This window comes from Malaya genurostris, chromosome 3 (assembly GCF_030247185.1).
Source record: "Malaya genurostris strain Urasoe2022 chromosome 3, Malgen_1.1, whole genome shotgun sequence".
Lineage (NCBI taxonomy): Eukaryota > Metazoa > Arthropoda > Insecta > Diptera > Culicidae > Malaya > Malaya genurostris.
This window is the reverse complement of record NC_080572.1, coordinates 142,406,512-142,418,412: the sequence shown is the minus strand read 5'-3', so window position 1 is coordinate 142,418,412 and position 11,901 is coordinate 142,406,512. Positions and strand designations below refer to the sequence as shown.

Genomic DNA, 11,901 nt, shown 5'->3' with positions numbered 1-11,901 from the left:
CAACTTTGCACGACGAAGATTGGAAAGTTTATGTCACTGGACTGCTGCCAACCAGGCTCTATCAATCATCATATATTGAGTGTCTGAGAGCCGATCTGTCATAACTTAAATTCTCTTGATATAATACTCACCAGGACGCTCATTGATTGCCTATGCGATTGATATTATCTTCATTTCTCCTGTCACTGCTTGATTACGATGTGACTAAATATTAATTAAACAGCATAAACATTGAATTAAATTCATGTACACCAATAAACTTCGAAATCCGATGACTTTTTACAAAGAACAATGAACTTTATCAAATAAATATATAGGAATAGGAAAATGAGAAAGAACTATCGAGTATACAGTTGACGATGACTTTTGTCAGTCTGTCAAGGTCATTTGACATGACTGACAATTTGCAGCTCTGAGCCTGTATCGCGCAATGCGATACAATCGATGTCTGACTAGCTTGAACGTTTTACCACCATGGTAGGAAAACGTCACTACGCATACGTGCATGGGCACGTATAGTTGAATCGATAAATATAGGCACTCAAAAATGTGTACATCGTAACGTTATACGATGTGCGATATGCGTTCAACTTGTCGGTGTTCATGTGTCCTGCAGTTCACATTCTGACGCGCATTTAGCTGCGGTCTTCATCGATCCACGAGCCGAGGGTTTTACAAGCTTACCGGATTCCCCGGTAGAACCATAAAATAGCACAAAACACTGTTGTTGTGGGCATCCACGCGCACGGGCTTACGGTTGCACAATTGATGATACCACACCGCACTCCACAGTCGATCTGCGAGACCGAGTGAGCGAGTAGAGTACATCGTAGCACCGTATACCAGCACGCATTTCGCGCCTCAGAGTAGGAATGAAATAGAAACACTAATGCGTGTAGCGTGATTTCGTTCTCTCAACACAAACAATTTGTGCGTACGAGAGAGGTATGCGCACGTTCGCATCGACGCGGGCCGGGTCGATTGTCATGATGGTTTTGTATGAGTTGTTCACAACAAATCAATACAGTAATGATCCTTCCGCAGGTTCACCTACGGAAACTTTGTTACGACTTGTACTTCCTCTAAGTCATCAAGTTCGTTCAACTTCAACGATTCAAATGTAATCCCGAGGGACTAGCAAATGTTCACCTTCAAAGACCTCACTAAATAATCCATCGGTAGTAGCGACGGGCAGTGTGTACAGAACATCTAAGGACATCACGAACCTGTTATCGCTCAATCTTACCTTGCTGAACACAAATTGTCCTATTAAGCAGAAGTCAACCTGGATGAGTTGACGTATTATCAGGTCACACCAAGCTTTGGTTTCCCGGAAGCTACTAAGAGCACCATAATGTAGCGTCTCCCAAATGCTAGCTGGCATAGTTTACGGTTAGAACTAGGGCGGTATCTAATCGCCTTCGATCCTCTAACTTTCGTTCTTGATTAATGAAAGCATCCATGGTAAATGCTTTCGCTTTAGTTAGTCTTACGACGGTCGACAAATTTCACCTCTCGCGCGGTAATACTAATATCCCCAACTACTTTTGTTGATCATTACCTCTTGATCTGGATTACAAAATAATGAATATTAAGACCGAGGTCATATTCCATTATTCCATGCAATATTATTCTCGGCTATAGGGATAGCCTGCTTAGAGCACTCTAATTTGTTCAACGTAATAGCAGCTGGGCTTGTTGGAAACGCCAGCACCCGATAAAAGGCAACAGACGCCACAACAATACACATGAACCAGACGGCCCGTGTGATCGTACACCCAGTCCTATAGTCGCAACAATCCAGTGACCTACTACCATCATTCGGAGTAGCACCCGTGTTGGACAACAATATACTTCGAACGTTTTAACCGCAACAATTTTAATATACGCTAGTGGAGCTGGAATTACCGCGGCTGCTGGCACCAGACTTGCCCTCCACTTGAACCTTGTTGAAGGATTTATGCTCAACTCATTCCAATTATAAGACGTCATAAAAGAGTCTTATATTGTTATTTCTCGTCACTACCTCCCCGTGCCGGGATTGGGTAATTTACGCGCCTGCTGCCTTCCCTGGATGTGGTAGCCATTTCTCAGGCTCCCTCTCCGGAATCGAACCCTGTTGCATCCATGGTAGCCCTCTATACTACCATCAATATTTGATAGGGCAGATATTTGAAAGATCCGTCGTCGGTGCGAGACCATACGATCAACAAAATTATCCAGATTTCAACTTCAGCGTCACGAAGGACGATTGGTTTGACTAATAATTGCACAAGTTCCGCGAGGTCCCTGCATTTTGCATGTATTAGCTCTAGATTTTCACAGTTATCCAAGTAACTAGTTAAATGATCTTGTAAATTATAGCTGTTATACTGAGCCTTATGAGGTTTCACATTAAATCTGTTTGTACTTAGACATGCATGGCTTAACCTTTGAGACAAGCGTATATTACTGGTAGGATCAACCAGAATTCGTCCGGATCAGTCAGTCAGTGATAAGCCGTTAAATCTGGTATGAACTATGGTAAGGCCGCCTTCGTTCAACACCGTTCTTTGGTAGCTATCAAATCACCGTCCTCCTTCCCCTTCTCGTGTCAAGAGAAAAAGTACGGCTTGGGATACGAAATCCCGTGCCATCGAATTTCACCACAACGTATTTCATTCGCACATTCGTGTTCTTATGAGACACTAGCCGTCCCCCGATTTTACGCGGTACTAGATGTCAAGCAAAAGAATCGAAAAAAGATTCCCATCTTTGACGGCCGACCACGGTTCGACCACTGCCCATGGTTGATGATGGTCAGGACGAATCATAACAACTGCTACTGTCATTAGCTATCGCATATAACGTGGTAGCCGTATAACATTCATCAGACACCTAAATCCTCTTCGCATTAGCCGGAGTCGGTTCGACAGAGCGACAGAACACGCTTCCGTCTGTTTAACCAACCGATCGGTATAGTGATATAGTGCGAAAAGTTTTACTGACGTACCACTGGTGGTACGTATAGTGTGCAAATGTTTTTGCAACCGGGTTACTTGACCAAGTTTCCATCTGTTGATCACATCGACCCAGTGATGTAAAGTTCTAGGTCGTACATGTCGTAACAATTGTTAAGTGCACAAGTGGTTTAAGATTGGTGGTTGGTTGAGAACGTATCTAGGGCTAACGCCTAACAGCGATGCACATGCAGCGAACCGCTCCCGTATACATTACAAATATTTATTTATTTATTTATTTCTGTTTATGTCCATCGGATAAACGGATCTAAATGGACAGATTGGGTGGGAAAAAGCCCATTTGAATTGAGTCTTGTTTGTCATTCTCATACGGGCGTAAAAACCACCATCTTTTAAAGCAGTTACAGGAACAAAAACAAGAAGAAAACAACTACAATAATCTTAAAACGGCTAACTACATACTAAATCAATAACATAAAAAATAAATATTGTAAAACATTGTCAAAACATAATGGCACATCGTTTAGTTTTACTAGCAAAGTGAGCAGTTCGAATACAAGCGGCTATCGGTTCATTATATCCGAAAAGAGTCCTGTGGAATCTGTGCTGAAGCAGAGTTGCATTTCGCACTGTTCTATTCGGTATCCGAAAATTCATTTCACAAAGTAACTCAGGTTCATCAATCTCTCCGTTAATCAATTTTGCGACGAACAATGCTTGCTGAATTTTTCGGCGACGTTGCAAAGTATCGATACCAATTAGTTTACATCTATCAGGATAGGGTGACAGATTTGCTGGATCTCGCCACGGCAGGTGTCGCAGTGCCAAACGAACGAAGCGTTTTTGAACACGTTCAATTCGCATGCACCACGAAATTTGATGAGGAAACCAAACAACTGACGCGGTCTAAAGGATTGGCCGAACCAGTGAACAGTACAAAGCCTTCAAACAATGTGGATCTTTGAATTCCTTAGCGATTTTAAAAATGAATCCCAATTGACGTAACGCTTTCGTGATTATTAATGATCGATGTGAATCGAATGTCAATTTTTCATCCATTTGTATTCCCAAATCATTCACCAGGTTCACTCTAGTCAGGACTGAACCACCAATACAGTAGTCGAATTTAACAGGATGCATATTACGATGAAACGTCATCACCTGACACTTTGAAACGTTGATAAAAAGTTTATTCACGCAGCACCAATTGACGAAGAGTTGTAGTTGATGCTGTAGTCGCCGAGAATCCTCCACAGTTCTAACTGCGGCATACAATTTTAAGTCGTCTGCATATATCAGTTTGAAACCATCTCCCAGAGCCAATGAAACATCATTGAAGAACAGTATGAATATCAATGGTCCCAAATTACTGCCTTGTGGAACTCCAGAACTATTCGAAAATTGCGATGACGTACAATTATCCAATTTTACTCGTAAAATCCTACCAGAAAGATACGAGTTTAACCACGACACAAGCTAAGCAGAAAACCCGAGATGAGACAATTTGCACAACAGTATTTTATGGTCAATTTTGTCAAAAGCAGCTTTTAGATCCGTATAGATAACATCCATCTGTGCCTTAGTCTCCATGCAAGCGATGTACTTTGACGTAAACGTCATTAAATTAGTTGTTACTGATCGTCCTGGCATAAACCCATGTTGGTCGAATGAGATGTAGTTCTTTGCACAATCCATGATAGCCTCGCTGGTGATAATTTCAAAAAGTTTTGAAAAAGCAGAGAGACTGGTTATCCCGCGATAATTTGCCACATTTCGTCGATCTCCATTCTTGAATACGGGGCACATGAATGATTGTTTCCATACAAGTGGAAATTTTGCTAGTTCAAACGATCGATTGAAAATAATGCTATGCGGTCCTGCTAAAGCAGTAATACAACGAGTTAAAATAGCAGCGGGTAATCAGGCCCGGGAGCGAACGAACATTTCAATTTTTTTGCAGCTTTTTTAACCATCTCTGGAGTAACGATAAAAGTGCTCAAATTCACCATATCCACGGGAACGTAGGTGGTAGCTTCTTCAGCCTCATTTAAAGACGTCAAATTTACTAAGTAAACACCTGCGAAGTGTTTTGCAACTCGCAGGATTCTGAAACTGACGATGTAACCTCACTATGAAGAAAAACATTTGCCGGAATGGATGAGCATTTCCTTTTAGAGTTCACAAACCGCCAGAAACTACGTGGGTTACGTTTTAGATTAGATTGCATTCGAAGGACGTACGATTTATACAAGCTAGCATTAAGTGATCTATACGCATTGACTGATCGATGATAATTAGAATTATTACGCGTCCGTAGTTATGTATACAGTGTTAGTCGTTAACGCCTATCGATGCGGCATAGACAGCAGACTGCCCATATACGTGTCCATGGTGATGGTTCGTACCGAGAGGCATTAAAATCGTTGTCACGGCTTACTATGGTAAACGAACGTAACGACATATGGTGCGTTCTGGTAGTTTTGCGACGTACTTTCACGACGTGAAGTCCGTTTTGGAAAATCTGCGCACAAATTTTTTGCTCCATACAAATGTGACCAAGTTGCAACCGGTCAACCCGGTTTACTATGCGATCCTCTCATGCTGCGGCCTTCCAGCATGTTACCCATGTACGAACTGGCACATATCCCGCACGGATAGGCATTGCGCCTTCGTTCGTAACTTATCATCTATACCGCGTACTACGCTCACGCCAATTGCATTCGACAGAGCGGGGACGGCACTACCATATGTGAAACAGCTGGGTTTTGGAAAAAAATGCGGGCGTTGACTGAACTAAATCGGTTGTTGGAAGAACTAAAAAAGTGTTGGACTTATCTAAGAAAAAAAAATCGGATAGATTGTTGGAAAAGCTAACTGAAAATATGTAGGTTGTTGGAATTGCTAACTACGGTTTGGAGGGACAGGTACAAACAGAGAGGCGAATAGCTATATGAGCGCTGGACTATGAAGTGTTACACTACCGTGGTCCACTGCCAGATAGGTGGGAGCTTTGGGGCAGCAGGGACTATGTCTAAGGGCTTGACGACCCCTCCCCAGGCAACTGCGAGTTGTAGGGCTTGCTAGGATGTGGTGGGGTTTGGCAGTGGGCTCTGCTAATCCTCTATAAAAGCTGCATGTATCCGCAAGCAAGTCCCACTAAAGCGATCGTGTGCCGCTCAAAGTGCAAAGGTCCAGCAGGAGTGCCGACTCGGCACGTTAGAACTAACGCCAGTGAGGTCCTAACTATGTCATACTGGCTACTACACCATGCATGGATACGATACGGTAGATCGGAATATATAGAGAAGCTAGGGCTGATAGTTGCGGTATTCTACTCCTACAAACCATGTCATGCGCGGACCTAAGGGAGTGAAACAACATGCAAGTAGCACAGCTGAATATAAATCACTGTTCAGCTGGCTAGCAACTGCTGTACCAGTCAGTGGGGAATGGGGCATTGATGTCGCGATTCTCTCGGATCCCTATTACACACCGGTAGATAACGGGAACTGGGTGTCGGACAAATCCAAGACCGTGGCGATCTTGACGACTGGTCGATACCCAGTGCAGAGGGAGTGAAAACGCAAGCGGAGGGAGTAGCCAGAGCGAAGGTAAACGGAGTGTATTACTGTAGCTGCTACGCTCCACCGAGATGGTCAATAGACCAGTTCACCCGGATGGTCGACAGGTTGACCGCAGACCTGGTGGGTCGGAAGCCGGTGGTAATAGCTGGAGACTTCAACGCCTGAGCAACGGCTTGGGGCAGCCGCTATACCAATAGGAGAGACAGACGTTACTGGAGGCCCTCACGAGGTTAGACGTCGTGTTAGCGAATGATGGACTGAAAAGTACCTTCCAGCGAAACGGAGTCGAGTCGTTTATCGACCTGACTTTCTGTAGTCCCAGCCTAGCCGGCAATCTTAATTGGAGAGTTGATAATGGCTACACCCATAGCGACCATCTAGCCATTCGCTACACGATCGGTCAATTGGCGAGTAGCACAAGGAGGAGTAATACTCCCAAAACTCTGTCGTGGAAGGTAGCCAACTTCGACCGCGAAACGTTTTGCGCTGCCCTTGAATTGGAGGAGCACAACGCGAACCTGAGAGAGGACGAGTTGGTCGCTATCTTGTCACGGACGTGTGACGCAACCATGCCTAGAAAGGCCCAACCGAAGACCAACAAGCCACCGGTCTACTGGTGGAACGAGAAAATTGCACGCCTTCGCGCATCCTCCCTTAGGGCTAGGAGAAGGATGCAAATAGCTCGATCAGCTGAGATGTGGATAGAGCGGCACACGGCATTCAAAACGGCGAAGTTAGCACTAAACAAGGCCATCAGCGCAAGCAAAAGAACCTGTTTCGACCAGCTATGTGAGGGAGCCAACTCCAACCCATGGGGCGATGCCTACAGGATGGTAATGGCCAACACGAGAGGGGCGCTAGCACCCCATGAACGTAGTCCGGCGAGGTTGAAGTAAATCATAACGGTTCTCTTTCCCCACCACGACACGTCCTCATGGCAGCCAGCCCCGCTACCAGCGAACGAAGTTGAAAAGGTAACGAATGAAGAGTTGCTCACTGCGGCGAGATCGCTCGATACAAAGAAAGCCCCGGGGCCAGACGGTATCCCGAACGTGGCTCTAAAGGTGGCTATAATGACATTGCAGACATTGCTTATTCTCTACTTCGACTGGGAGTACCAGAAGGGCTGTACAAGATTCTGGAAAGCTACTTCCAGAACCGAGTATTGCTCTACGAGACCGACGAAGGCACACGTAACACTTCAATCACGGCTGGAGTACTGACAGTCTACGGCGAATCCATCGAAGAATTCGAACTGAGTGCATCACACTCAATCTGCTTGGTAGAGGACTGGCTGCGTAGCAGGAAACTGCAACTCGCGCACCACAAAACAGAGGTGATGGTGGTAAACAACCGCAAATCGGAACAGGAGGCGTTGGTACATGCCGGAGATTGCGTGATCCCCTCCAAGAGATCACTGAAGCAAATGGGTGTGATACTTGACGACAAACTCAGCTTCAGCAAGCACGTTGAATACGCCTGCGAGCGCGCACCAAAGGCAATCGCGGCGCTCTCGCGAATGATGGCCAACAGCTCGCCTGTGCGCTCCAGAAAACGTAGGTTACTGGAAGGAGTGGCAGTTTCGATCCTCAGGTACGGCAGCCCGGTATGGGCGTCGGCACTCAATGTGGAACGCAACGCACAGATGCTGGAGAGTACGCATAGACTGATGTGTCTTCGCGTTATCAGTGCATACCGCACTGTATCGAAGGATGCGGCCTGCGTGGATGCAAGTATTATGCCTATCGGTCTGATAGTGAAGGAAGACGCGGAGTGCTACAGCATGCGAGGAGACAGGAACGCCCGGAGGGCCTCCAAAGCCGCTTCTCTACGCAGATGGCAACAAGAGTGGGACAGCTCAACCAAGGGTAGGTGGACACATCGGCTCATACCTAGGGTCTCGAGTTGGTTAGATAGACCTCACGGAGAAGTGAACTTCGGCCTGACACAATTCCTCACAGGCCACGGGTGCTTCAGATGGTACCTCCACAGGTTCGGCCACGTGACATCCCCTGTATGTCCTGGCTGCCCAGACGAGATTGAGACGGCTGAACACGTCTTGTTCGCATGTTCCGTTTCGCGGATAAGGAGTGCGCTACTGGAGGCATGCGGCATTGACACAACACTGCCACTGCGTAGAGAACTGGAACGCAGTGTCGACCGCGGCATCCCAAATTGCGGACATATTGCAGCGGAAATGGAGTGCGGAATAACAACATGCAGCCGCGACTAGATCCTTTGTCGGGGACTAGATGAGTAGATCGTCGCGTGGTACCGCTAGGATCGTCTGAGCGCCAGTGAACCGGAAGTCACGCTCCAACCGGAATCATTAGATCGACTTAGGCATCCTTTCGGTCGGGTCGTAGAGGCGTACCGTAAGTGTCGGTTCGGAAGGACTTCCCTCGTCAGGGAACCCTCCGTCGGTGTAGACTAGATCTTTTGGCGGAGACTAGTCGAGTAGTTCCGCGACGTAGTATCAGTCTTTTGTCGTCGAGACGCCAGTGAACCGGAAGTTACCCTCCAGCCGGCATCACTGGACCGACCTCGTCATCCAACTGGTCGATCCCTCGAGAGCAGGATGCTGATCCCCATTCTGCATAAATCTGGGGAGGGTGCTGTGAGCACCAATAGCCTTTCACCCCGAAGTAATACCTAGCGGTGGTGCCGGGGAGGTAGGGGTGGAGATCCAAGATGTTTTAGTGGGTAGTTCCAATCAACAGTTAGGTAGTCCTGTGGAGAGTACCACGCTCCGTGTGTGAAGGCATTTCACCTTGTAAAAAAAAAACACCCACGAGCTTTGTACAGCCAAAAATGCACCTTATGTACGGTTGCTTTCTGAAATTGAAAGTTGTATTCATTGGGATCCTAATGCTGATGATAAAAGAAATGCGTTTCACAATGATAACGAGTGGATACGTAAGGATGTTGTTAGAAGCTGCAAGTATTTAGCGGACAGAGATGATCTGATTGTTACGAAAGCAGATAAAGGCAAATCAACGGTAGTTATGAATAGAGCTGAATATGAGACAAAAATGTTAGCATTGGTGAATGACAAAGAAACGTACGAAGAGATCAGGAACGATCTGACGCTATCCACGTTGAAACAAATTAACACGATGTTTGACCAATGGTGTGATTCAGAATGGATAGAAACAACTACGAAACAAAGATTGAAGGTTTACAAATGCAACCCGCCACGGATATACGGGTTACCAAAAACGCACAAGGATGGAATTCCATTGCGGATTATCAATTCCGCGATTGGTACAGCCACGTACAATGCTGCAAAGTTTGTTACATCGATCCTGAACTGCATTGTAGGTAAAACAGAACATTATATCGTAAATAGTTTTCATTTTGCCGGCGATATCAGACAGCACACTATTCAAGACGATTGTATGATGATTTCTTTGGATGAGGTTTCACTATTCACCAACGTGCCAGTGGATTATGCCGTTGAAAGCGTGAGGTTACGATGGACAAAGATAATGGCACACACCAAAGTTCCTGAACATAATTTCATCGATATGCTACAGTTATTATTTTCACCGCAAAAAATCGATGACCGTCCATATCAGATATAATTTTTTGCGCGATCCAGAATTGTAACACTATTATTTCGAATAATTTCGATGATGCCGAGTGGCTTGTTATTCCACGATAATTCGCTACATTACGTCGATCACTACTTTTATAAATGGGACAAATAAACGACTGTTTCCATATACGAGGGAACATACCTTGCTCAAACGATCGATTGAAAATGATGCTCAATGGTTCTGCTAAAGTTGAAATACAGCGACACAAAACAACGGCTGGTATACCATTCGGACCAGGAGAGAAGGAGCGTTTAATTTTTTTGCTACTAAGTTTGGTGTAACGGTAAAAATATCCAAATCGAACAAATCGGTAGGTACATTTGAAGCAGCATCATTCGCATCGAATGTCGAAGTAGAACAACTCGAGAAAACATTGCTATAAATCTCTTGTGGAAGAAAAATTAGTGGAATGATTGATGCTCTCCGCAAGTCAAAAAATGCTAAGCCGAATTGATAACCTTGCTGTAAAAAAAATATTTCTACAGAGTCCGCATTGTTTTGGCTGCCTCATGAATTTTTAGATCAGTGTTTGCAATTTTCTTCAGTTTTAGAAAAACATTGATATAAAATTCAAAACTTGCAAACAAGTTGTGCAAGATGTTTGAATTGAACGCAAAAATTGCAGATATGAGATTATTATCATAAAAGTTGCAGGAATATAGCGTTATATACGCAATGAAAACAAAAATCAATCAGATAATTTTACAAGGTTTTCATCTTGCGAAAAAAAATAAGCAGATCTGACATCACTTTTCAAAGATATTGAATTTGAATTGAAAAGTTGATTTCATCATAGTTACTCCCATAGTTATATATTACCGCTTGTGCAACTTGTTTTTGCAACTCCAGCACACGGACTTACCAAAATAATACCTACAGTGCGTATCACAAAAGTCGGGCTTCTAAGATAAGTATCTAGTTATATTGTATTGTTGTTTAACTAGAAGATTAAAACTCATAAAAAACAAAACGTAGAGAATTTCTTTCCGAAATATTAACATGTTAATGTTTCCTGTTATTTAGATAATATATATAATTACGTTGGGTGAACCATTTTCTATTAAACTCACTGTTACAATCGATGCCATATTGGGAAATATTCAAGAAAAAATCATTTCAAGATTTTTCCGGTTTAATTACCCATTAGTTTGATTAAAATCGCCTGATAATTTTAAAGAATGTTTGAATACACGTATTTTAAACACCATTCCGATAATTTTCATTAAAAATAATACTGTTATTTTCACAGAAATTTGTGTACAATCATCAAAACACGTTAATTTATAGGCGCTTGAAAATTTCGGGCGTACGAATACATGTTTCACCATAAAAATGCAGTTCGTTGTCGATTTTTTATTTACAAAAACACAAAAAATTAATTCTACAATATGTAGCATTATCATTTTTCATATGCAGATTACTTTACAAGATCCATGTTTGTGTTGAGAGCAGTTGTATTGAAAATCAAATGTGAAACCTATTTATTAGAAATTATGTTTGTTATGTTTTTGTAAACGCCATTCCATTTCTTGTTTACATTACGTAGTAGATTGCACGAGTTTCACAATTGTTTTTTCGCTTATTTTATTACTGCCTTTTTAATGGGATCGACGCATGAGTTTTTGTATCAGTTGCACAATCGTTGTGAATAATTAATTAATTAATGTTCGTAATAACGGATGAACTTGAAAGTATGTTGCACAAAACAGAAAAATTGCGCTTTTTCCATAACACAGCAGTTACTAGAATAGTGATATA

General features: G+C 43.6%; 1 protein-coding gene across 3 annotated transcripts in view; it reads left to right on the top strand.

Annotated features, from left to right (window-relative positions):
• Positions 1–11,901, top strand: part of LOC131435451 (IDLSRF-like peptide) — a 303,940-nt gene that overhangs the window by 48,904 nt on the left and 243,135 nt on the right. The gene's annotated exons all lie outside the window — the stretch shown is intronic.